Source organism: Choloepus didactylus, chromosome 10 (assembly GCF_015220235.1).
Source record: "Choloepus didactylus isolate mChoDid1 chromosome 10, mChoDid1.pri, whole genome shotgun sequence".
Classification (NCBI taxonomy): domain Eukaryota; kingdom Metazoa; phylum Chordata; class Mammalia; order Pilosa; family Megalonychidae; genus Choloepus; species Choloepus didactylus.
The window spans coordinates 42,235,322-42,260,631 of record NC_051316.1 but is presented as its reverse complement, the minus strand read 5'-3'; positions in this window follow the sequence as shown (position 1 = coordinate 42,260,631).

Sequence of the window (25,310 nt, the reverse complement as noted above, 5' to 3'; positions counted from 1 at the left end):
GGCTGTGGACCTGTGAAACTTAGAACATCTTATCTGTTGCCAATATACAAGGAGGGGCAGTCATAGAATAAAAATTCCCATTGCCATAGGGAGAAATGGAAAGGAAAACAGGGTTCATGGGACCAAAACAGTGCCTAAAACCTGCAGGACATACATCATGAGATTTCAAAGTCTGAGAGTCATATATAGAATGATGTGTTATCCTTAGGGCTTGAGAGAGTGGCAGTTCCACACTTTCCAAAGAACTACATGGCAACCCTTTTCTCTCCAAATGCTAAAGTGAGTGCTTCAACATATCCACACATTGGGGAGACCACCTTCTTCTCTGACCCACCCTCCTCAAGCATTGGGGTGCCACCCAGACTCTGCCTCTCTGGGGCAAAGGCTTTCCCCTCTCCAAAGAGTGGGGTGGCAACCAGGCTCTTCTCAATCCTCAGGGAATGTGCTCCATCCTCTCTGAGGCCTGGGTGGCAGCACTCTTCTTGAGCATCTAGATGGCCTGCCCTCGACCTCCAGAGCAAACTCATGCTTTCCACATGCATGGGTTGCTCTGCTCTCCTTGCCCAAGATTTCTTGACTCCAGACCTCAACTTCCTGTGTCTTTGAAGAAATATTTGCTTCATTTGTCCTTTCTCCATCCCTTCCAGTCCAGACTAGCAGTGGTTCTGTTTATACAGATCTCACAAAAATTCTGTAGGCTTGGAATACAGTTTACAAGGGTCAAAACCAGCAGACAATAGGACTTTGCACTAATCCTTTCTGGAAAACTCCATCTCCAGTCCTGGCTTGTACTAAAATGGTGGTTGGGTTCCATGTTTGGTTAAATCCTCACATGGGGCTGTAGCTTCTGTGGTCTCACTTTTTGGAAGCTCAGAATTTTCCAAGCTATCAGTTTCTGGCTTCTTTGTACCCAAGAATTCAATTCTCAGCTTATCCCTCTCTTCTTGCATTTTACTATAAGCTGCAAGGAGAAGCCAGGTCACACTTCCAATAGTTTTGAAATCTCCTCAGCTAAGTATCCTAGCTTGTTGCTTTCAAATTCTGTCTTCTATCTGACACCAGGACTCAATCTTGCCAAATTCTCTACCACTTTAAAACAAGGATCAACTTTCTGCCAGTTTGCAATGACTCATTCCAACATCTCTGTTCAAGGCCATATCAGCAGTATCTTTAGAGTTCATATTTACACCAGTAGTCTCTTCAAAGCCACTCAGGCCTTTTGTATTAAGCCCCTCACCATTCTTCCAGAATTTTCCCCTTATCCATTTAAAAAGCTATTCCAACATGTTTGGTATTTGCAAACACAGCAGTACCCCACTCTTGGTACAAAAATCTGTTCCAGTTTGCTAATGCTGCCATTGAGCAAAATACCAGAAATGGATTGGCTTTTATAAAGGGGACTTATTAAGTTACAAATTTACAGTTCTACAGCCATAAAAGTGTCCAAACCAAGGTATAAACATGAATACCTTCACTGGAGAAAGGCCATTGACATCTGGAAAAACCTCTGTTAGCTGGTATGGCATGTGGCTGGAGTCTGCTTTCTCCCAGGTTGTGTTTCAAAATGGCATTCTCCAAAATGTCTCTAGGCTTAACTTCTCTGGGCAAACTCTGGGCTGTATCTCCAAAGCATCAGCAGAAGTCTGCTTTCAACGGCCATCTTCAAAATGTTTCTCTAAGCTGTAGCAATGAGCTCCTTCTGTCTGTGAGCTCTGATAGGATTCCAGTGATTAAATTAAGACCCACACTGAATGGGTGTGTTAACACCTCCATGGAAATAATCTAATCAAAGGTATTACCCACAGTTGGGTGGGTCACAACTCCATGGAAATATCCAATCAAGAGGTCACACCCTAATCAAAAAGATTAATCAATCTGCCCCCACAAGAGTGCATCAATGAATATGGCTTTTTCTGGGGGACATAATATATACAAACCAGCACAATAGTCAAAGAAAAGCTAAGGATGTTCAGAAAACAAATGTGAAATTATTTCCCTTACATTGTCACATTTTTATTGGAGAAAATGGTAATGTTTATGTTTCTAATGGTACCTTAATTAATCACAATTATTATTGTCAGGATGTGAAAATGTTTGAATTTTATGTGTATATGTGTAAGTAACATAAATATAGGATTTACAATTTGTAGGATTTTTAAATCCTACTGTGTTTTGTATTTTGGCTACTAATATCAATTGTTTTAGGTAGGTAGTATTAGGATTTGAGATGACAGATTAACAATACCCCTTTTTGTGCTTTCTTTTTATACCAGTTGTGAAGTAAAAAAAGGGCTCAAGAAGATAGACAGTAAAATGTTAGCATTATTATTGATGGAGATTTTGGACAACAGAGTTTATATGAATGGTAATGATGAGCTGCATGGTTATTTTCAGAGATCTTGTTCAAGGATTCAAGCATCAGATGTGAATATTTACCAAAAAACTTGAATATTACTCTCAACCATGTGAGTCAATGTTTCTAAATCAAAGATGTTCATGGAATTATTTGATATTCTTCATATGCATCAATAAATTAGCATATTTTTATTGAGACTTGGACACTTAGTAAAATGAATGATGTTAGAAATACATAAACAATCAAGAAGACATCTACATTTTTTCAGCAGAAAATAATCCCTGTCATCATGAAGTTGTAACTTAAGTTGCAGAGATTAAGATATTAAATAAGCAGTGAAAAATGCTACCAACCCAATGTACTGAGTTTAGGGATAAGGGAATATTAGTAAAGAGAAAAATTAGGTTGGACTGGAGTAAAGGGAGCAGCTTCATATTGGGTAACAGCTTATGTGTAAAGGATAGAGGAAGTCAGAGAGGCCAACATAGAATTCAAAATAGAATTAGGTGGCCAACAGAGATAAGTAGATGGTATGCACTCCATATATATTTGCTGAATGGGTCAACTGACGCAAGGCAAAGGAATTAACTCAGGCTATAGTCAGGTACTCATGGTGGGGACAAAGAGAATGACGTAGACTATGTAAGATGAGAATGGACATAGAAGTGCTTGCACGGCAGAAAGAGAAAGCCCTCCTGTGTTCCTGAACATCATTGTACATAAAGAGGGTATTTTAACAATATTGTTCTTTAGGAGAGAAACTGTAGACTGAAGAAACAAAGAAGCTATTATAGAAACATCGGGATCGAAATAATGAGGATGTAGTTTAAAGGAGCATTGTTGTAGACAGAAAAGAAAGGGTGACTATGAGAGACACTTACTGTTACTGGGCCGGAGGCTTCTAGAATAACCAGGAGAGTTCTCCTCATGACCCAAACCCAAATGTCTGGGGAAAATAGGTAATCTATGAATTTGTAGGATAGCTAGAGATATTTCTCTATGACGTGTATGTAAAATATGGATGAGAGAGGGAAAGAGAAAGAGAGACTGTATGTTCTCTAAACCAGGAACAGGAATGGTTTATTTTCTGATGTTTTTTACTTCCTGCTAGTTTCAATAGTGTGACTGTAATTAATATCAAATAGGGAATGTGAGACCTGCAGTGTGCCCAACTCCAGACTGAAAAGAGATCAGAGATTCTTGGAGAATCAAAAGCTTCTAACTGGCTTTTCTAGGGGATGAAAGGTTGAGGTACGCTACCTTATTAACTTGGGTATATGTAATCATTCAAAAGATGACTAACCTCTTTTATTGGGGGAGAAACATGTGGGAAGCAATAAACTGCCTTTCATTTCAAATTATATGAAGAAAGTACATGCAGTGCCTGATCATTTATAATTCTCTTTAAGCACTTCCTTATCACAATACACGTTTCTGATGATCATGTCATAATGTGTTATATGTTATATGTTATCACCACATGTATCTGACCCAAACTATTCACGTTGGGGCTGCTTTTTTTTTTTCTCTTTCAATCTGCCAGATATATTTTAAGTGACTTCCTCCTTTTTCCTTTTGGTGTATCTGCAAAGGAAGGATTCTAACTTGTTCTTGATTATTGTTCAAAAGTACCATATGATTCAGCAAAATTCTCAGAGACAAAGGGTGATTCACCTGCAATACCATCAGCTCTAAAATAACAAAAACAACAACAATAATAATACTGGGACCTCAACCCAGCGTAATTTTGTAACAGCTATGCATACATTATATATTTCTTGGATTAATATAAGGTTGCTTGAAACCACGTTCATTCATTCATTCACAATTGCCTGAGTAACTACTATGTTTTATGTATTTCTCATTACAATGTGATGTAAAATCAAGTATGGGTCAGGGATATAAAATTCTTAATTTTTATTGACAAAGATTAAAACTGGAGAAAAGGTTTTTCAGTGCATGCTTCCCCTTATTGTTACATCTGCACAACTGTACACTATGCTAATAAGACAGTAGCTCATAGAAAACCAGCACTGGACATCATTTTGCAATAAGTGGAAACAAAAGTCTATCTATCAGTTTGGTACTTGTCAATTTGCATTCTCCTAAACAACAACATCAAAAAGGAATAGGAAGAACAAAGGTGAAGAATGTGCAAGTTCAAAATTCTTCTAGTTAGGGTGTTATTTTGGAGCTCATTGATAAGGTCAGCTGATACAGGATTTCAAAGACAATTAGAGTATATCAAACTGCAGAACATCCCCATGGGCTAGTTTGAAGATACCTTCGAAAAGATGCTCTTTTTCCCCCCTAACCCTCATCGCTGCCACATCTAGCAGCTGCTTTCTTTTTGACAATTCGTCACTCCTGAAAAATGTTTGCAAGCAGTTTGGATAATTTCCAATTCATTCTTGCAGGAAATGAGAATTTGCTTCCTCACTTGGGATACCTGCTGCTAGGTTATTCACTAATAAGCATGATAAATGTTTTAGCCTTTGATCAGTGCTAATTTAACAAGTAAGCTCCCCAGAAAAAAAGTCTTTGAGGCTCAGGGGCTCAAGACAGCACATGAGCTGGAAATATGATTGATTGTGTTGCCGTGAGAAATTTCCATAAAAAACTTTTATCACACTGCTATGTCCTGAGCAATTAAATAAAAAATGAAAGATAGTTACCCTCCGAAGAAGGACAGAGGCAGCCCAGCAAACTTCACAAGATATCATTTTTTTTAACCTACTCAGATTAATTTTCCAGAGAAATATCAGCCTTCTTTTTTAAAACAATTTTCATCCCCATTACTCTGTCCATTTCTTTTTCCTCATCCTCACCCAACCTCTTCAAACACAATTCTGTTTTCTTCCCCTCACCAAACTATAAATGATATTTTTAATAGTTTTAATTTTTTTATTTTGAAATAACTTCAAACTTCTATAACAGTTACAAAAATAATTTTTAAAAAATCCAGATCCACCAATTTTAATATTTTGCCACCTTGCTGTATCATTCTATCACCTATCTATCTATCTGTCTGTCTGTTATCCTAACATTTGAGTGCACGTCATCCACGTCATATTCCTTGAGCATGTATTTCCTACAAACAAGTATATTCACTTTTGTAACCACCTAAGTGCAGTTATCAAGTTCAAGATATTTAACACTGATATAAAGCTTACATTCTGTTTTCCAATTTTTTATGTCCCAGTGATGTCCTTTTGAGCTTTTTATCATTTGATCTTAGACCCATCCAGCATCATGTATTGCGTTTAATTGTCATTATCTCCTTAGTTCCTCTTTCTTTTTTTTTTAATTATGGAAACATGTATATAATATGAATCTTCCCATCCCAACCCCTCCAAAGCATACCATCCAGTGGAATTGATCACATTTACAGTGTTGCAGTATCAGGATCCTCACCACCATCCATTACTAGAACTTTCCCTTCACCCCTACACTCATTTTGCATTAACTCCCCAATGCCCTTGTCCCCCACCCGTGATAACCAGTATTCTACTTTCTGTCTCTATGAATTTACATATTCTCTGATATTTCCTTTCTGCTTACCATGGGGTTTAAATTTAACATCTTAAATCTATAATAGTCTCATTTGCTTTGATACCAAATTAACATCAATAGTCTACACATATATTGTTTTTATATCCCCTTTTCCCAAACTCTATGTAGTTCTTGTCACAAATTACATGTTTATACATTATGAATCCAAAACCACTGATTTATCATTGTATTTTATGCATTTTGCTTTTAGATCCTGTGAGAAGTAAAAATTGGTGCTACAATCCTAAAATATAATTAGATTGGTATTTATGTCTACCCATGACATTATCCCTACCAGAGACCTTTATTTCTTCATGTAGCTGGTCAATTGTCCAGTGTCCTTTCCATTTAACCTAAAGAACTCTCTTTATGGCTCTGTTTGGTTCCTTTCATAATTTCCAGTGCTTTATTGGTATTCTCTTTATGTATAATCTCTAATTTTCATTATTACCTTTAGCTCTTGGTCCATGTTTTCCTTTAGTTCTTTGAACATATTTAGGACCAATTTTTAAAGTCTTTTCTGGAATGTCCCAAGTCTGATCCTCCTCAATGATGTTTCTAATGCTTTAATCTTCTCTTTTGCCTGGGCCGTCACCCACTATTTCTTTATATATTTTTTAATCCTTATTGAAAGCTGAACATTTTGATATTTTAACATGTTGTCACTGGAATTTAGACTCGGAGGCATCAATTCCTTAAGTTTATTCAGCTAGTGTTATGACAGAGCTCTCCTTGAATGTCAGGAGCTAACACACTAAATAAATAAATATAAATAAATAATTAAAATAAAATAAAAAGAACGAAAGAAAGAAGGAACCCACCTTTCAAAATCTTTTCGGATGAACCTGTGTGAGCGCTGTCCTTCAGGGCTTTAAAGAATAGCTCCGGGCCAAAGTCTGAGGGCTGCTTGATCTTCTGCGCATGCGTTTTGTCTTGGGCAAGTGCATTGCTAAGGATGTCTCATCCTCCTAAGGAAACACTTTCTTCACAGTCATGGCTCTGCACTCCATGTCCGGCAGTCAGTACAATCGTTGTTCCAGGCAGAAGGACTCCGCTGCTCTCCCACAGTGCTCTGTAGGACAGCTCTGTGAGCTGCCTTCCACACACAGGGCCAGTGCTGGGACAGCCAGTCCCCAAGGTCACCACCAGACAGATTCAGCCAGACAGACGTTCTCCTGGTATGTACACAGCTGTTACTCAGCTGCATCTGGAATCGCCACCAGCGACCGACAATGGTGGTTTGGGTTGGCTCCGCCCCCTGTTGGTGAGGGGTGGAGGGGGCGTCTGCCAGGGCAACAACAGCTACCTACAGTTTTAAGTAGCTTTTTTCTTGATTGGGCGTTCACCCTGCTACTGCATTCCTTTATCTGTTTTCTGGAGCTTTGAGAAAGATGTTTCTGCCAGTTCTTACTGGTCGTTCAAAGCTTTGTGGGTGGACAGTGCCCTGAAGCTTTTCACTCCACCATCATCTATAAAGAACATTTTAAATAAATTTTAACTTAAAGTCTGTCATGAAAAATGAATAAATCTAATGGAGAACTTTGTGTCTTGGAGTTGTGGGTTTAGAATCTAACGGTGTCAGAGGACACAGATAAAAATCTAATACCTATGAAATGGAAGTTTTTGCTATGTGTTAATTGAAGAGTAGTCCACATATCCATTCCCCAAAGTTGACACCAATTGTGAACAAACACATAAAAGGCCAAGTTCCATTAGTTCTCAGCATGAGACCACTGAGATTTTCTTCCACAATACAAATAAACTATGTTTTCAGTTTACTATAATTACCCTAATGAAGAAGTAACACTGGAATTGTCTACCTCAAATTATTCTGAGGACATCAATGTTGTATTATAAACTGTATTTCCAGTAGAGATTTTTAGCTATCTAACTTTTGTAAAATGAAAGACACAAACAAGTGAGCCGTTCCCTTTTTTTTCAATACACTGAACAAAATAATCTTCTTGGGAGAAACAGGAAGGAAGGTACAGATGGTAGGTAAAATCTATTCAACAGTAATAATCTTTCTTCTGTTATTGAGGATTATGCTACAGGGTGACAGCACTGAGGAGTAATTTCATTTTTCAAGAAGAATCTGGGAAAGCAAAGACAAAAAAGAAAACTGTGCCACCATGATCCATTGATATTAAGGCTAGTAGTTAAAAATATTAAGACAATGCAGATAGGTAAGTTAGTCCATTTTAATTTTCAGGGGAGAACATTATATAAACAACAACTTTCAGTGAATGAGAGGTAAAAGTTGGAAAAAGAAATAGTATCTGAGAACTTTCAAAGAGAAAGAATAAACTATATTTAATATTGTTACCAAAGATTTTAGATAATGCACATACTATTGCATCTAAAAAATAGAAATATGTTGTTGTGAGGTTTACCCAAAATGCAGACTTAAAGGGAGAATTCTAAGAGGTTTATCTGCAAATCATCTAGAACAATAATATGAAGATTTTCATCTCTTACGTCATCTTTGAACAACAATTTAGAAAATTCTTTGAGAAATAGCCTAGGGCTGAAGGGATTTGTGCTAAAATCTAGGAATGATTCTGCTGTGCAAGAGACAGTCTTTGCAAGTATGACTCACAGGAGGGAAAACAATACTTAGAAAAATAATTCAATTTTGTAACAAACATTGGTTCTTTGTACATTTATGCATTCACTGAACAAACAAGTATTGAGTACCTATTATGTACCAGGAGCTATTCAAGGCACTGGAAACACTGTGGTGAATAAGAAAGGTAAAATACCTTGGTCCCATACATCTTGCAGTCTAGTGAAGGAAACAGAAAATAAACAGCTGAATTATATGTGTGTATGTGTGTGTGAACACATACACATGTATACACACATAAATGTATATACACACGTGATAAAATAGTAAGTGCAAAGAAGAAAATAGAGTAGGAAAGTACAGCAGTGTGGTAGAGACAGTAAGAGTTTTGTTGGATGGGCATTATTGGAAAGGGTGTCAGAAAGGCTTCCAAGAGTAGATTGTATTTGAGTTGAAAACGGAATAAGAAGGAATCATCGTAACTAATGTTTTACACAGAGGCAGCAGCCAGGGTTAATTTTGAGGAAAAAAGGAAGAGTCAGCCTGGAGCACAGTAGGGAAAGAACAGAGTTCAGGGCCCTATAGGGGCCTGTGGGAATGGTTAACAGTTTGAATTTCATTCTAAATATAGCATTTTCCTATGGGAACAACATTATCTGAATTAGGGAGAGTCAAAGCATCATTTTCAAAATTTGAAAACTTGAATGATAGCGTTAGCAGAGAAAAAGATAAATACAAAATTCACAGAAGAGGTATTCCAAAGCTTAATGAAAAAATAAGTTGCAGAATGGCATGAATGTTATATCAGGCGTAGCACAATTTATTTCAAACTTGCAAACATAGAAAACACAGTTTACTACATATGGACATAAGCATGCATAGTAAAAGTCTAACAAAACAAAATAATAATGGTTACCTCATGGAACAAAGAATGGCATTAGACAAATGATGTTAGGAAAGATGAAAAAGGGCTCCATATTTATCTGTATTGTTTTATCTTCAGAAAAAAAATAGGGACATTTAAAATTCATTTAATATTATGATAGTAATACAGGTGCTCATTGCTTTTTCTGAACTTTTCTGTGGATTTGAAATATTTCATAATAAAGTATATCAACTGTTAATTTTTTTTAGTTTATAGAGTTACTCTATGTTGAAAACAAAAATGCTGGTAGACTGTTAGTTTGCAGAAGTGCACTGCATTTATCTGTATTTCTTCGACTGATCTGGCAAAATTTAGTTTTTTGTGCTATGGGCAACATGGAAAACCATGGTGTGGATTACTGGTCAGTTGAAAATTTATAAAAATCTGAAACATCTGTACATTTTTGTTGATCAGTTTTCCCTAAGATGCTGTGTTCATTTATGTGTGTGTGTGTATATATATATGTTCATTTAATATCATGTTTTGATATTATGCATTAAGGAATATTTGTGAAACTAGAAGAGTATATCCTGGAACAGAAAACATAGATTTAAGGGAATATCAAGTCCTAAAAGTTGACTCCAAATATGCAAGTTTTTGACATGTGGAAGAGTGAATAGAGTAATTTTGGGTAAATTCTAAATATAAAATTAACACCAATGGATGGATATTATAACACAATATATTTTTATTCTTGGGTAAAAATGTAAGACCATACTAGTCATTCAAAATTAAGATATTCTGCCTTATGAATTAGTGAGTTATTAGAAATATGCAAGGGTATAGGACACTATAGTCTAAGATTCTATGATTCCATGATGGCTATTTAGAAATAAATGTATCATGTAATATTTATTTATCATTAACTTGCAGATTAAATAATTTGTTTTATAGGATTAGGTGCTAAATATTGCTAAAATCTCTGCCCCACCCATTATCTATTTCTAAAGAAACTGAGCTGCTCACGGCCTTTATGGAAGTGATAACCTGCAGGTACCATTTGAAATCATACCCTCTAGCCATCACTGATGAAATCAGACTCAGGCACAAGAATTAGTGATTGCACAAGCTATTCAGTGACCTATAGTAAAAAAAAAGCTCTGGGATATCTTGGGCCAATAGGATGTTCATTATTAGGAATTCAATTTGAAAACATGGAAAGTATAGATCCATTAACAGTAGGCAAAGAAGCTGCAGGTAAACAAAATAGAACAATGATTAAGATATTGAGTAGGGCCAGTGAGCAAGTTCAGTTCCATTCCATAGAAGAATTTGAACAATGCAACTCAACTGTCTAACACCAGGAATCCTGGTTTGCATGGTTTCAATGTACATGCATTTCGTTTACCATGGTTTAAAGAACTCTAGTCTCCTAACAATACAGTTCAAATTTTAGTTACTATGTTATAGTAAATGTATCTGCATAAAGAACAAATTTAGTCCACAAGAGCACACCATACCACAAATCACAACATAAATAACTGTTCCAGTTTGCTAATGCTGCCATTATGCAAAGTACAAGAAATGGATTGGCTTTTATAAAGGGGATTTATTTGGGTACAAATTTACGGTTCTAAGGCCATGAAGGCCAATGGCATCTGGAACACCTCTGTCAGCTGGGAAGCCACATAGCTGGCATCTGCTGGTCCTTTGCCCCCAGGTTGCATTTCAAAATGACTTTCTCCGAAATGTCTCTGAGTTTCTCTTAGCTACTCTCTCTCTCAGCTCCTGTGCATTCTTGCTGCTTTCTCCCAGGACATTTCTCTCTAAGCATCTGAGGGTCCTCTCTTAATTTCTCTGGGGCAAACCCTGGGCTTCGTCTCTTAGCTTAGCATTTCCAAATGTCCTTCTGTCGGCATCTCGAAGCATCTCCAAGTGTCAGCCTCTGTGTCTCCTCCAGTGAATTCATCAAGCCCCACCCTGAATGAGCAGGGCCCACACCTCCAGGGAAATAATTTAATCAGAATTTTCACCCACAATTGAGTGGGTCACATCTCCATGGAAACATTAAATCAAACGTTTTCACCCAAAAAGATTGGGTTAAAAGATCATGGCTTTTCTGAGGGACATAATATATCCAAACCAGCACAATAACAGATGAGCATCATGATCAATGACCAATAACGCCACTTTTTTCAAAGTCTATCGGTGACTGGTCCTGCACATCGTATTCAGTTCCCACAGGTGGCAAAGTCTGTAGTCATGTCTCCTGGTAATAAACCCATGTGACATTTTACAAAAGTGGAAAATCAGAAGAGGCCAACAAAGATAAAAGTGCGGCAAAGAAACAAAGAGTGAAATTTGAATCAAATATAACATGTAACTATAGCATATATCATATATGAAGGAATGAAGACCAAGATGATAATCAATATAGGATTTCCTAAATGTAGGTTTAGAGCAAGTTTGGAAATTTAAAAAAATTAAAATGGGTGGAGTTTTTTCAGTCATGTTTGAGAATCTGAATTTGAAAACCAATTTTTACTATGTTGGTAAAGTCAGGTTTTGTAATTAATGATGGTAAATTTGAGATATATTTATGAATACTCTTTCTACCTCCCCATCTCCCAGGAAAGTTCACAAGGATGTAGGAAAATGGTTGAAGATAAGTTTGCTTCCATTGAGACTAGAATGTCACTGTCCAGAAATGGTCAAGGCATTTTGCAGAATCAGATCTGTGCCAGAAACTAGGAAAGGATATTGGCAGTAGAAAGAAATTCTCAATTTTTTTACAGCTCTCCCCTACTCACTTCTTTTTTCATTAAAAGTAACTGTGAACATTCTATTTCAGCTTTTCTCCCTGCTTTCTTTTTGAAACAGTAACAACAATGAAGTTGACTTACTTCAGAAAAGTTCTGGTCTGTGGCAAACTGTCAGTATAACTAAGAAAGCTTTTTAGTGAAGAGGAAAATGTGACATGAAAACAGCATTGAACAGGATGCAGAGAACCAAGTTCAAGTCCAGCTTACTAGCTATGTCACTCTGGGGGGGTCGCCTGCCTTCTCCAGCCCTTATCTGTATAATGAGAGATCATACAAGACTAGCTCTATTACACATTGGGTGATTATTCAGGAGCTTTAATACTGAATAAACTTAAGTCCCGTCATTTTCAGATTGGGATTCTATGAACAGTGATAGTTCTGTTAGAGGTTCTATTAAGGGGTTGTTAGCATTATATAACTTGCCAGCCTCAAACTTAATACATGAGTTCACTTCTAGAATAATATCAGAACTCTTCAAATATATGAAATCTGTTGCTTTACATATTTTTATAGGGATATGCTACAAATCCACATTTTCTATACATTTGGGGTTTACAAATGAATTTTCTGAGGTGTGAGTCACTAAATGAAGTCAGTTACGGTATGAATTTCAATTTTAAAAACATAATACACAATTGCAAAGATTTACCCATTAAAACTGCACAGTTGGCTGTTAGACATATGAAAAGTTTTCAGGCTTGATATAATAAGAAAAAGGAAATTAAAAGTACAGAAAATACAATTTCTCACCAATTAGATGTGCAAGAATCCAAATGTTTGGAATGTATTCTATTGAAAAGCCAGGTGGTGGAAGACATTCTGATATATTGCTGATGGGAAAGTGTATTTTAAAGATTATTAAATAATGTCAACATGTGAACTTTAGTATGCATATATTGCATGTTTATTTCATTTAAAAATTAAATTCATTTAACGTATCTTGCAAGAAAGATAGCATTTTTCTTAGTTCATGCAGAATTTTCTGAAATAGTGTATAGTTTGAAAACTAAACTAGAAGTCAAAAAATTTCAACTAACAGTATTGTAGAGAATTCAGCACTAACAATACTGAGAGAGAGGAATAAATTACAAAGAAGCACGTTTTATGTGGCAATGTCAGGCCTTATTTTTGTTTTCAACATTATATTAACTTTAGCTAAGTTTGTATATCTATTCATTGTGGATTGATATCCCTTCTTTATTTCATTTCCAGACAATACATTGCCTCTATTAACGTACATGATTTTAAAATATGTAAATAAATGCATGTAGTCACACCCAATGTTACATATATTTGAGCTACAGGAAGTTTCACTTAACACTTGTACTTTCTACAAAGCCTTTCATCTCATTTAGGGGAACAGCTGAAAGCCCCAAGTCTAATGCTGTGCTGCTTTGGATATTTTATGTCCCTCAGAAAAGCCATATTCTTTAATGCAATCTTATGGGGGTAGACTGATTGCTCTGTTGATTAGGGTGGAAACTTTGATTGACCCTTTCCTTGGAGATGTGAGTCACCCAACTGTGGGTGATACTTTTGATTAGATTATTTCCATGGAGGTGTGGCCCTGCCCATTCAGGGTGGGTCTTCATTAGTTCACTGGAGTATTTAAGACAGAAGCTAAGAGCCGACAGAGACCCAGATGCTTGCTGACGTTTAGAGATGCTTGGTGATGTGGACAGAAAGGTGCTTGGAGATGTTAAACTAAGAGATGAAGCCCAGAGTTTGCCCTGGAGAAGGTAAGAGACACACACAGACATTTTGGGGAATGTCATTTTGAAATGCAACCTGGGAGCAAAGAAACAGCAGACACTAGCCACATGCCTTCCTAGCTGACAGAAGTTTTCAGGACGCCATCGGCTGTTCTTCAGTAAAGATACCTTTACTTTTGATGCTTTAGTTTGGACCTTTTATAAATTTGTAACCAAATAAACCCTCTTTGTAAAAGCCAATCCATTTCTGGTATTTTGCATAATGGCAGCATCAGCAAACTGGAACAAATAGCAAGACAGAGCATTCTTGATGTTGAATAGTTGGCATATATGACATCAAATTCTCTTGGAGAATGCACGGATTGTTATTCTATAGCAGTGATAATATGTTATCATGCCCTGTATGGTGTTAACTTATTTATCAAACATGATTTCATTTATATTGCTTTCATTTATTTATTTAGTCTTTATTTTTTAAATTTTTCATTAAAGATAGAAGTAAACATAACATACAAAATACTTGTGTTGTTTGTAAATCTAACTTTATGTGTAATAACCAATAAGAGACTTTAAGAAAGCTAATTAACAGATATATTATAACAAAATTAATGAGAGGAGAATGATTTCTTTGAGACATTATAATAACCAACATTAATTACTGAATTTTTTTCATGTATGTTGTTAAATATAATGGGGGTTAGATTCTGAGGTCAGGAATACATTAAAAACTGTTTTCTTTGGAATGACTACATTTTTGAGAATTTGTCATTGATGATATCTTTCAGAAATAAATGATCTATTAAGGTGGCAGTAAAATGAATGTAGCATAATGGATTGAAGAAACTGTTCTTTTAGGGACACCAGAATATCTTCTCACTTTGACTCTGAGTCTTAAATTTCAACCACAATGTCTGGATGCCTTTGCATATTTTTATTTTTCAATTTGTAAATATTTTCAAATTTGCTGCAAAGATGCAAGAATAAGAATTTTACCCCAAACACTCATATACCCAGATTCACCTATTATTTTACTCCATTTACTATATTATTTGTGCCCTTCTCTCTCTCTTTCAAAAAAAAAAAAAAAATCCAAACTATATAAAAACATATGAAATAGATAAATTAAAATGAAAGATATTTTTGTCTGACCCGTTTGGGAGTAATTTGCATACATCATCACTCTTTATCTTAAGCACTTCAGGGGGTGTTTCTTAACAATGATATTCTCTTACATCACTATAATATAATCATCAACTTAAGTAAATTTAAAAATGATGCAACACTGATATTTAATTTACCATTTTAATTCCAATTTTGTCAGTTGACTTAATAATGTCCTTTATAATATGTTTTCCTTCAACACAGCAACCAGTTTAAGATCAGCTATTGCATTTAGTTGTAATTCCTCCGATCCTTGTGAATTTTTGTATTATTACTTCTTAATATCTATCTCCTGAAAAAGAAAGCACTAAGCTAGTTGTTATAATCTTTATCCTTGATAAGACAAAACCACAAATTGTTAAAGAACACAAAAACTGCTATTGCATTGTGCTTTCATCTTCTCTCTTTGCATCTTTTCCACATCAACTTCTTAAAACATATTCTTCACTCCCTCTTTTTTACCTACAGATTCCTTGATTTTTTGACCTCTGGCTTCTGGTTTCACTACTGTAGGAAAACTTTTTTTTTAAAGTTCCTCAATGACTTGAGAAATCCAGTGGTCTTTTTACACCCTACCTCCTCCTGATAATGTCTTCAGCATTTTTTCCTATTTACTATCTCCTTATGTTTGAAGCCTTCTCCTGCTTTTCCCTACTGACCCTGGATTCTCCTATTTTCTTTTCTCCTTTTTAATCAGTTTTTGTTTACTTCCTTTGCTCCATCATATCCTTTCAGTGTCTTAAACATAGAATATTTTTTTTCCTCTGAATCTTTTTTTTTAATTTTTTAAAGTTTATTTATCAAAAAATTAAAACAAGCAACAAAAGACATACATTTCAAACAAAACAAAGCAAAGAATTAAGAAAAACAGAAAACCTAAAATAACTACTTTGCTTCCAACATGTTCCTACCATACCCCAAGAAAATTAATAAACCCTATCCAAGCAAAGGAATAAGAAAAACGAATAATCTACTGAAGGTCAATTTGCTTTTTTCCAAGTTTCTGCTGTTGCAAATGATGGTACAGTGAACTCCCTGGGTTGAAAGTGGGTACATTGCAAATTTCAGTAAATATTGTATAAATGCCCTCCACTTCCCCAGAGGGTTCATGACCTTTTCCTCCACCTAATAAAAATGTAACTATCTTTTACACTTTTACCAAACTGATAGACCAAATGTTATTTTTTTTTAAATAAATCCAAAGCTATAGGAACAGTTGCAAAAACAATACTAACCCCATACACAGAATTCCATCATACCCTGACCCCCCTCCCCCGATAGCCCAGTCCACCAACTTTAACATGCTGTCACATCGCTGTTTCTTTCCCTCCCTCCCACACTTCCTCCCTATCTATCATCCATCATCTATTTCTCTGTCTTCTGAACATATAAGAGCTAGCTGCACACATCCTTGAATATACACTATAATTCACATATACACTTCCCATGAACAAGAACATTCTTTTATGCAATCCCATTAAGCCCAGCTAAGAAGTACAAGAGATTCAACAATGATACAAAGCTTACATTCTATATTTCCTTTACCTTACATCTCAACTGTGTCCCTCTGAGCCACCTGTCCTCTATCCTCCAATCCCATCCAAGTTCATCCTTGGCATTCAATCGTCATCTATTTAGACTGTCTTTTTTTTTTTTTCCAGTTGTGGAAACATATACAGCCTAAATCTTCCCATTCCACCCCCTCCCTAGCCTTCCATTAGTGCGATTAATCACATTTAGAATGTCGTAATGCTCTTTCCCACCATCCATTACTAGAAATTTCCCTTCACCTCAAACAGCAACCCTACACTCATTTCTTAACTCCCCATTGCCCCTTCCCCCATTTACCTTAACCCAAACTCTACTTTTCATCTCTATGGTTATATTCTCTGATAATTTCTTTGTGTTTACTGTGGGGCTTAAAATTAACCTCTTAAATCCCTATCAATCTTGTTTTTCTTTGATACCACCTTCACTTCAATAGGACACATAAACTATGTTCCTATACTCCTCCATTTCCCCACCTTTATATAGTTGTCTAAAATTACATATTTTACATTGAGTTCAAAACCACTGATTTGTCATTAGAGTTTGTGTATTTTATATCATGTAGGAAGTAAATAGTGGAGTTACAGTTCAAAAATTATTGCTTTCTATTTGTATTCCATTGTGGTTGGAGAATGTGCTTTCAGTATATTCAATTTTTTTTTTTTTTTTAATTTCTTGAGGCTTGTTTTATGTCCCAGCTTATGGTCCCTTCTGGAGAAAGATCTGTGATCACTAGAGAAAAATGAGTGTCCTGGTGCTTTGGGATGTAAGGTACTATATATGTCTGTTAAAATTCTCTACATCTCTTTCTCCTTTCTTTGTTTCTCTGCTGGTAGGGCTCCCTTTAGAATCTGAAGTAGGGCAGGTCTTTTATTGGCAAAGTCTCTCAGCATTTGTTTGTCTGTGAAAAATTTAAGCTCTCCCTCAAATTTGAAGGAGAGTTTTGCTGGATAAAGTATTCTTGGTTGGAAATTTTTCTCTCTCAGAATTTTAAATACGCCATGCCACTGCCTATTCGCCTCCATGGTGGCCGCTGAGTAGTCACAACTTAGTCTTATGTTGTTTCCTTTGTATTTGGTGCATTGCTCTTCTGTTGCTGCTTTCAGAACTTGCTCCTTCTCTTCAGTATTTGACAGTCTGATCAGAATATGTCTTGGAGTGGGTTTATTTGGATTTATTCTATTTGGAGTTCACTGGGCATTTATGCTTTGTGTATTTATCTTGTGTAGAAGGTTGGGGAACTTTTCCCCAACAATTTCTTTGAATACTCTTTCTAGACCTTTACCCTTCTCTTCCCTTTCTGGGACACCAATGAGTCTTAAGTTTGGACATTTTATTTTATCTATTGTATCCCTGAGATTCATTTCGATTTTTTTGATTTTTTTCTCCATTCTTTCTTTTGTTCTTTCATTTTCTGTTCTGTGGACTTCTAGGACACTGAGATGTTGTTCAGCTTCCTCTAGTCTTGTATTGTGAATATCCAGAGTCGTTTTAATTTGGTCAACAGTTTCTTTTATTTCCATAAGATCTTCTATTTTTTTATTTAGCCTTGCAATGTCTTCTTTATGCTCTTCTAGGGTCTTCTTTATGTAGCTTATATCCTGGGCCATGGTCTTCTTGATGTCCTTTAAATCCTTTGCCATGTTTTCATTCCTCGATTGTAGGTCTTTGATTAATTGTGCGAGGTACTTTGTCTCTTCTGATAACTTGATTTGTGTGTTTGGGGTTGGATTCTCCATATCGTCTGGTTTTATCATATGCATTGAGATTTTCTGTTGTTTTTGGCCTCTTGGCATTTTCTCTGCTTGACAGGGTTCTTTCAAGTTGTAAAAAAAAAAAAAAAGAAAAAAAAAAACCTATCTAATTTTTCAGAAACAGTTTGGTGGCATACACTTTCTCTAACTAACCAGCAGATGGCATCCGCGAGTCACCTATACCCCTCAAGTCAGTTCTTCCCAACTCTGTCTCTGTGGTGTGTGGGGAAATGATTTTTGTGGGGTTCAGCTGGTGAACTCAGTTTGGGTTTGTTGTTGGAGTTGACTGCCCTGAATTTGGGGTGGGTATCCCGGTGGGTAGGGAGGCAGGCCCGCTTTAATATTCAAACCTCCCAGGTGTTCCCGGAGATTCAAGGCTGGTGCCAGAATCTAAGCCTTCATTTCAGTTTTGCCCCAGCTTTTCTCTGTCGCTGACCCACAAACCACCAGCATTGACGTAGTGTCCCTGGGTTTTCCGAGTGGGCCCCCCTTCTCAGCTGTGATCTTCCAGGACCTCTGCTGAGGGAAGGCTGTGCTACATCACTAGTGCATGTTGTCCCTCAAGGGAAGCCCTGGGCCACCGGCCATGCAGGGGCACTCCCAGCCTGATGCAAAGATTAGCCTATAATTCTTGCCTGGTGTAAGTTCTGAATGGAAGGCAGGTAGCAGAGCTGGGCCCCACCCCTTTCCTCTTGGAGTAGATAGATGCCCTAGGGGGAGGTCATTAGCATTTCAATGGTCTCTCTCTCTGCCTGTGCCACACCCTTGTCTGGGTCACAGAGCTGGGAACTAAAAATGGCTGAGGCTTTCTCCACTGAGTCAAAAAGGGAACAGAGCTAGTCCCAGGCGACCCTCCAGCTCTCCAAGGTCAGTCATCACCCAAAGCCTATGTCTACTTGTTAGGGCTTTGTACCTCTTAGTGAGCAGTTCACACTCGCTAATTAAAACCCCAGTTGGAGCTCAGCTGAGCTATATTCGCTTGCTAGGAGAAAGCTTCTCTCTGGCACCACAAGGCTATATAGCTCAGGCTGTGGGGGGAGGGGTCTCCCGATTTGGATCTGCAGTTCTTACTTACAGATTTTATGCTGTGATCTCAGGCATTCCTCCCAATTCAGGTTGGTGTATGATGAGTGGACCGTCATGTCTGTCCCCCTGCTGTTATTCTGGATTGTTTACTAGTTGTTTCTGGTTTTTTTCAGTTGTTCCAGGGGGACTACTTAGCTTCCACTCCTCTCTATGTCGCCATCTTAGATCTCTCTCTAGAAGAATTTTAAACATCAGTCTTTGGCCTTCTGCCAAACCCATGGGCTCAACAATTACTATTATGTAAATGAAATCTAAACAGATATCTCAAATCTAATCCATGCTGCATTTCAGCATCCCACTTCCAATTTGTTATCCCATTAGCACTTCAAACTCATTATCCAAACATTACCCATAGCCTATCCTCCCAAACTGACTCCACCCTCACTGGTTGTTTTTTTAACTGTTCAGCTTAGGTTTAAGAATATCTTGAACTCTCCCTGCTCTCTTGTTCCCAAATATCACCCAGTTTTCCTGTTTCTGGCCATTCAATCTAGTTAATACCTCTAAAGACCATTCTCACCATTTGAACCACTATTTTCCTAGTTCAAACCTTTTTTACTTTTTGACTTCTTTAACTGGTGTCCATGAATCCAATTCTCTCTCCATTCTAATTAGAATCTCTCTCTATTCTAGGTTGCTTTCACAGTAATATTCCTAAAAAATACTTCCCATTGTATTAATTCCCTGTTGAATAAATTTTAATGCCTCCTCTCTGCATAAAGAATAAAATGCAGAAATGTTTACCTGGTTATTCAAGTCCCTCAATGACACTGGCCCCAAATTCTTTGTCAAACTCACTTTTCTACTGTTTAAAAATGTACTCCATGTTGTAGTACCTCCCTGTGTTTCACTTCATTATGTCCTCTCTTTCTTTCCTCAGGTTATCACGTGATTCAAAATCCAAAACAAATGTCTCCTTAGTAAAGAAATTTCCCTTAAAGTCACGAGACAGAATTAATCTTTCCATCCTGTGAGACTCCATTCAAATTGCACACACATACACACACACATATACATATATATATTATTTTCTAGACTGTAACCTCCTAGTAGAAATATGCCTGGCCTGGTTCATTTTTGTGCCACAAAACCCCTTCCATAGAGTGAGTGCTTAATAAATGTTTATTTCTTAAATTAATTTGTTCATAAAATGGAGAAAAATGCCATTTTCTCCATTTTATGAACAAATTAAGATACATTTATTAATATTTAGGTATATATTTATTTAGATATGTTTAGGATATAAAATAATTTTTGTATAGAAATTTTAGATTTAATCTATAATTTATAAAGAGATTTGACTTTTCAACAAGTAAATATCTTTCTAGTTTAATCACTGAACTAAATAGCTTTCCTATTGCTAGAGGACTGGGACCTTTATTTCTTAAAGGCACTGCTATTTAGTTAACCTACCTAACCCCCAGTGTAAGCTCTCTGCACTCCCAGTGAGCAGAATTAGCAAAAGCACTAGAAGTTCATTACATGAACACTTTTGCACATGGTTCTGGGGTCCTGCTGAGAAGCTCAGCAGCAAGGTGGTGAATCCTGTTGTAAGAGCTCATTGACTTCAAATGCTGCAGCTTAGAGGAGTTTCCAAAGGTTAATAAATTATACAATGAATATAAATAGCAGTATGTTTTCCTTTAGCAGCTAGTTGTTTTGTAATAGACTTCACATTAGTCCTTGTCATCGAGGTCCTCTGTGAAGGAACCTTCCCTAGAGTTTACCTCTAGAGACGCTTCTGAGTCAACAGTATTTCATAAGCACTGAGTGCAATGTAATGACTGTACAGGCATACTTCATTATATTGTGCTTTGCTTTCTTGCACTTCATGGATATTGCATTTTTTCAGATTGAAGTTTTGTCGCAACATTCCCTTAAGCCAAAACCCAATCCAGAACAAAGCCCTAACTCTTCAATTCCATGACGGCTGAGAGAAGGTTGTGGCAACCCTAGAGCAAGTCTCACTTCATGTCTCTGTCACATCTTGGTAATTCTCACAATATTTCAAGCTTTTTCATCAATATGATATCTGTTATGGTGATCTGTGATCAGTGATATTTGATGTTACTGTTGTAATTGTTTTGGGTGCCATGATCCACACCTACTTAAGATGGCAAACTTAGTCAATAAATGTTCAGTGTGTTCTGACTGCTCCACTGACCGGCTGTTCCCTGTCTTCCCTGTCTCTCTCCCTCTTTTTGGGCTTCCCTATTCCCTGAGACACAACAGTATTGAAATTAGGCAATGAATAACCCTGCAATGGCCTCTGAGTGTTCAAGTGAAAAGAAGAGTTGAACATGTCTCACTTTAATAAATAAAAAACTAGAAATGATTAAGCTTAGTGAGGAAAGCATGTTAAAAGCTGAGATAGGCCAAAAGCTAGGCATCTTGTGCCAAACAGTTAGCCAAGTTGTGAATGCAAAAGAAAAGTTACTGAAAAAAATTTAAAGAGCACCTCCAGTGAACCCACAAATGATAAGAAAGTGAAGCAGCCTCATTGCAGATATGGAGAAAGTTTTTTAGTGGTCTGAATAGAAGATCAAACCAATCACAACATTCCCTTAAGCCAAAACCCAATCCAGAACAAATCCCTAACTCTTCAATTCCATGAAGGCTGAGAGAAGTAAGGAAGCCACAGAAGAAAAGTTTGAACCTAGCAGAGTTTGGTTCATGAGGTTTAAAAGAAAGAAGCTGCCTGTATAACATAAAATTACAAGGGGAAGCAGCAATTGCTGGTTCAGAAGCTGCAACAAGTAATCCAGAAGATAATTGATGGAGGTGGCTACACTGAACAGCAGATTTCCAATGTAGATGAAACAGCCTTCTATTAGAAGAAGATGCCATGTAGGGCTTTCATAGCTAGAGAGCAGAAGTCAAAGCTTGGCTTCAAAGCTTTAAAGAATAAGTCGACCCCCTTGTTAGGGGCTAATGCAGCTTGTGACATTAAGTTGAAGCCAGTGCTCATATACCATTTTGAAAATCCTGGAGCCCTTAAGAATTATGCTAAATCTATGTTACTTGACTCCATAAATGGGAAAACAAAGCCTGAATGTACACATCTGTTTGCAACATGGTTTACTGACTATTTTAAGTCTGCTGTTGAGACCTACTGCTCAGAAAAAAAAAAAAAAGATTCCTTTCAAAATATTACTGTTCATTGACAATGCATCTGGTCACCCAAGAGCTCTTACAGAGATGTACAATGAGATGAATGTGGTTTTCATGCCTGCTAACACAACATCCATTCTGCAGCCCATAGATCAAAGAGTCATTTCAACTTTAAGTTCTTATTATTTAAGAAATACATTTTATGAGGCTATAGCTAACATAGATGGTGATTCCTCTGATGGATCTGTGAAAAGTAAGTTCAAAACCTTCTGAAAGCATTCATCATTCTAGATGCCATTTAGAACATTCATAGTTCGTGAGGGGAGGTCAAAATATCGACATTCACGGAAGTTTGGAAGAAGTTGATTCCAACCCTCATGGATGACTTTCAGGGATTTAAGACTTCAGTTTCATTGGAGGAAGTAACTTCAGATGTGGTGGAAATAGCAATAGAAATAGAAATAGAAGTGGATCCTGAAGATGTAACTGAATTGCTGCAATATCATGATAAACTTTAACAGATGAAGAGTTGCTTCTTATAGATGAGCAAAGAAAGTAGTTTCTTTAGATGGTATCTAGTCTGAGGGAAGATGCTGTGAACATCATTTAAATGACAACAAAGGATTTAGAACATTATATCAACTTAGTTGTTAAAGGAGGGGCAGGGTTTGGAAGGATTGAATCATATTTTGGAAGAAGTTCTATTGTGGTTAACATGCTATCAAACAGCATGGCAGGTTACAGAGAAATCTTTCATGAAAGGGAGAGTTAATTGATCTGGCACACTTCATTGTTGTTGTCTTTTTTTAAGACATTGCCACAGTCACCCCAACCACCCTGATCAGTCACAACCAACAACATCAAGGCAAGACCCTCCACCAGCAAAAAGATGATAGCTCACTAAAGGTTCAGATGATGGTTAGCAATTTGTAGCAATAAGGTATTTTTAATTAAGGTATATACATTGTTTTTTAGATATAATGCTAGTGCATACTTAATAGACTACAGTATATTATAAACATAACTTTTATATGCACTGGGAAACCAAAAAAATTGTGTGGCTATCTTTATTGAGTTATTTGCTTTATTTTGATACTTGCTTTATTGCTATTATATGGAACCAAACTCATAAGAGCTCTGAGGTATGCCTGTAAATTACTGATGGTGACGATAGTAAAGACTTCATATCTACGGATCATTATTCACCCTGCAAATACTTAGGGGTTTACCTTATGAAGTTCAAGTCCCTAGATTCCTTCACCACTTTCTCAGGTTATTCCATGTTGAGAATAAGGTATGAGATACTGCAGTTTTGATTCTCAAACTTTGGGGTGACTTAGAACCACTTAGGGGGGGCTTGTTAAAACACTGTGGGAGCAGAAGGGTAGTGTGAAGTGGAAGTGGAAAGATAGTGGGGGTGGGCAGAGGTTTTGATTAAAAAAGGGATCCAAGAATTTGCCTTTCTAGCCTGCTCTCAGGTGACACTGAGACAGACTTGGAGCCACTTTCCTGGTTGCTGATCCTCAAATTTGGCTGCATATTGGAACCACCTAGTGAGTTTTACCGTTACCGCCACCACACTAAGTTCATCTCTTGCCACTGCTGCCCCCTTTTACCCTGGAGATTCTGATTTAATTGCTATAGGAAGTGGTCTGGCCATAGAACTTTTAATGCAAGTGATTCAAAGTTGAAACAAGATTTGTGACCCATGGCACTAGCTTCTTCCAAGGGGTTATTTTAGATAGAGATTGTCCAGAATTGAAAAAGAGGGATATCTTGGTATCTTTATATGACTTGGAGAACAAAAGGGTGCTGCAGTGGCAGTTTATTGCTATTCCACCTCAGTAAAGCTCTTTCTGGTGCATTAACAAACCAACCCCAACCAAAAAAAAAAAAAAAGAAAAGATAAAAAGAAAATCACACTATCCATATGGAATGGCTACTGCTAACATTTTTTCTTCTTTACAACATCTAGTGAAACCAAATGCATAATCACCATCTGAGCAGGAAGTCATAGAACCAAGTTCCTTTAAGGCAGTGATCTTTCACGTGGGGAGTTTGTTAAAACACAGAATGCTGGGTCCCCAGAATTCCTGGCATGGGGCTGTATTAGTTAGGGTTCTCTAGGGAAACAGAATCAATGAGAGATATCTATAAACATAAGATTTATAAAAGTGTCTCATGCAACTGTGGGTATGCACGAGTCCAAATTCTGTCGGGCAGGCAGCAAACTGGCAACTCCAATGAAGATGTTTGATGAATTCCTCAGGAAATGAACTGGCAACTTCAACAACCTCCTCAGGAAACACTTCACTGGTCAGCTGAAGAAGAAGTGAAGGTCCTCTATCTGTCTCACTTAAAAGCCTTCAACTGATTGATTGGATTAAATCCAGCTAAATGCATTCTCTCATTGTGGAAGACACACCCTTCGCTGATGTCATCAGTAACAGCTGCAGCCAATTGACTGATGATTTAATAAACCAGCCTGTTGGTTTATTAACCAGCCACAAATGTCCTTGCAGCAATGGTTAGGCCAGTGATTGCTTGACCAGACAGCTGGGTACCATCATCTGGCCAAGTTGACACATGAACCTAACCATCACAAGGGCCCACAAATTTATCTCTGTTTCTAACAAGCTTCCAGTTATTGCTGATGCCAATGATCATGGACCACACTCTGAGAAGAATTTCTCTAGAAAAAGAGAAGAAGGTAAAATAAGACTAACAGCATAAAGACAGTTCTAGATATATCAAACAACCAAACTCGTTACCCTGTT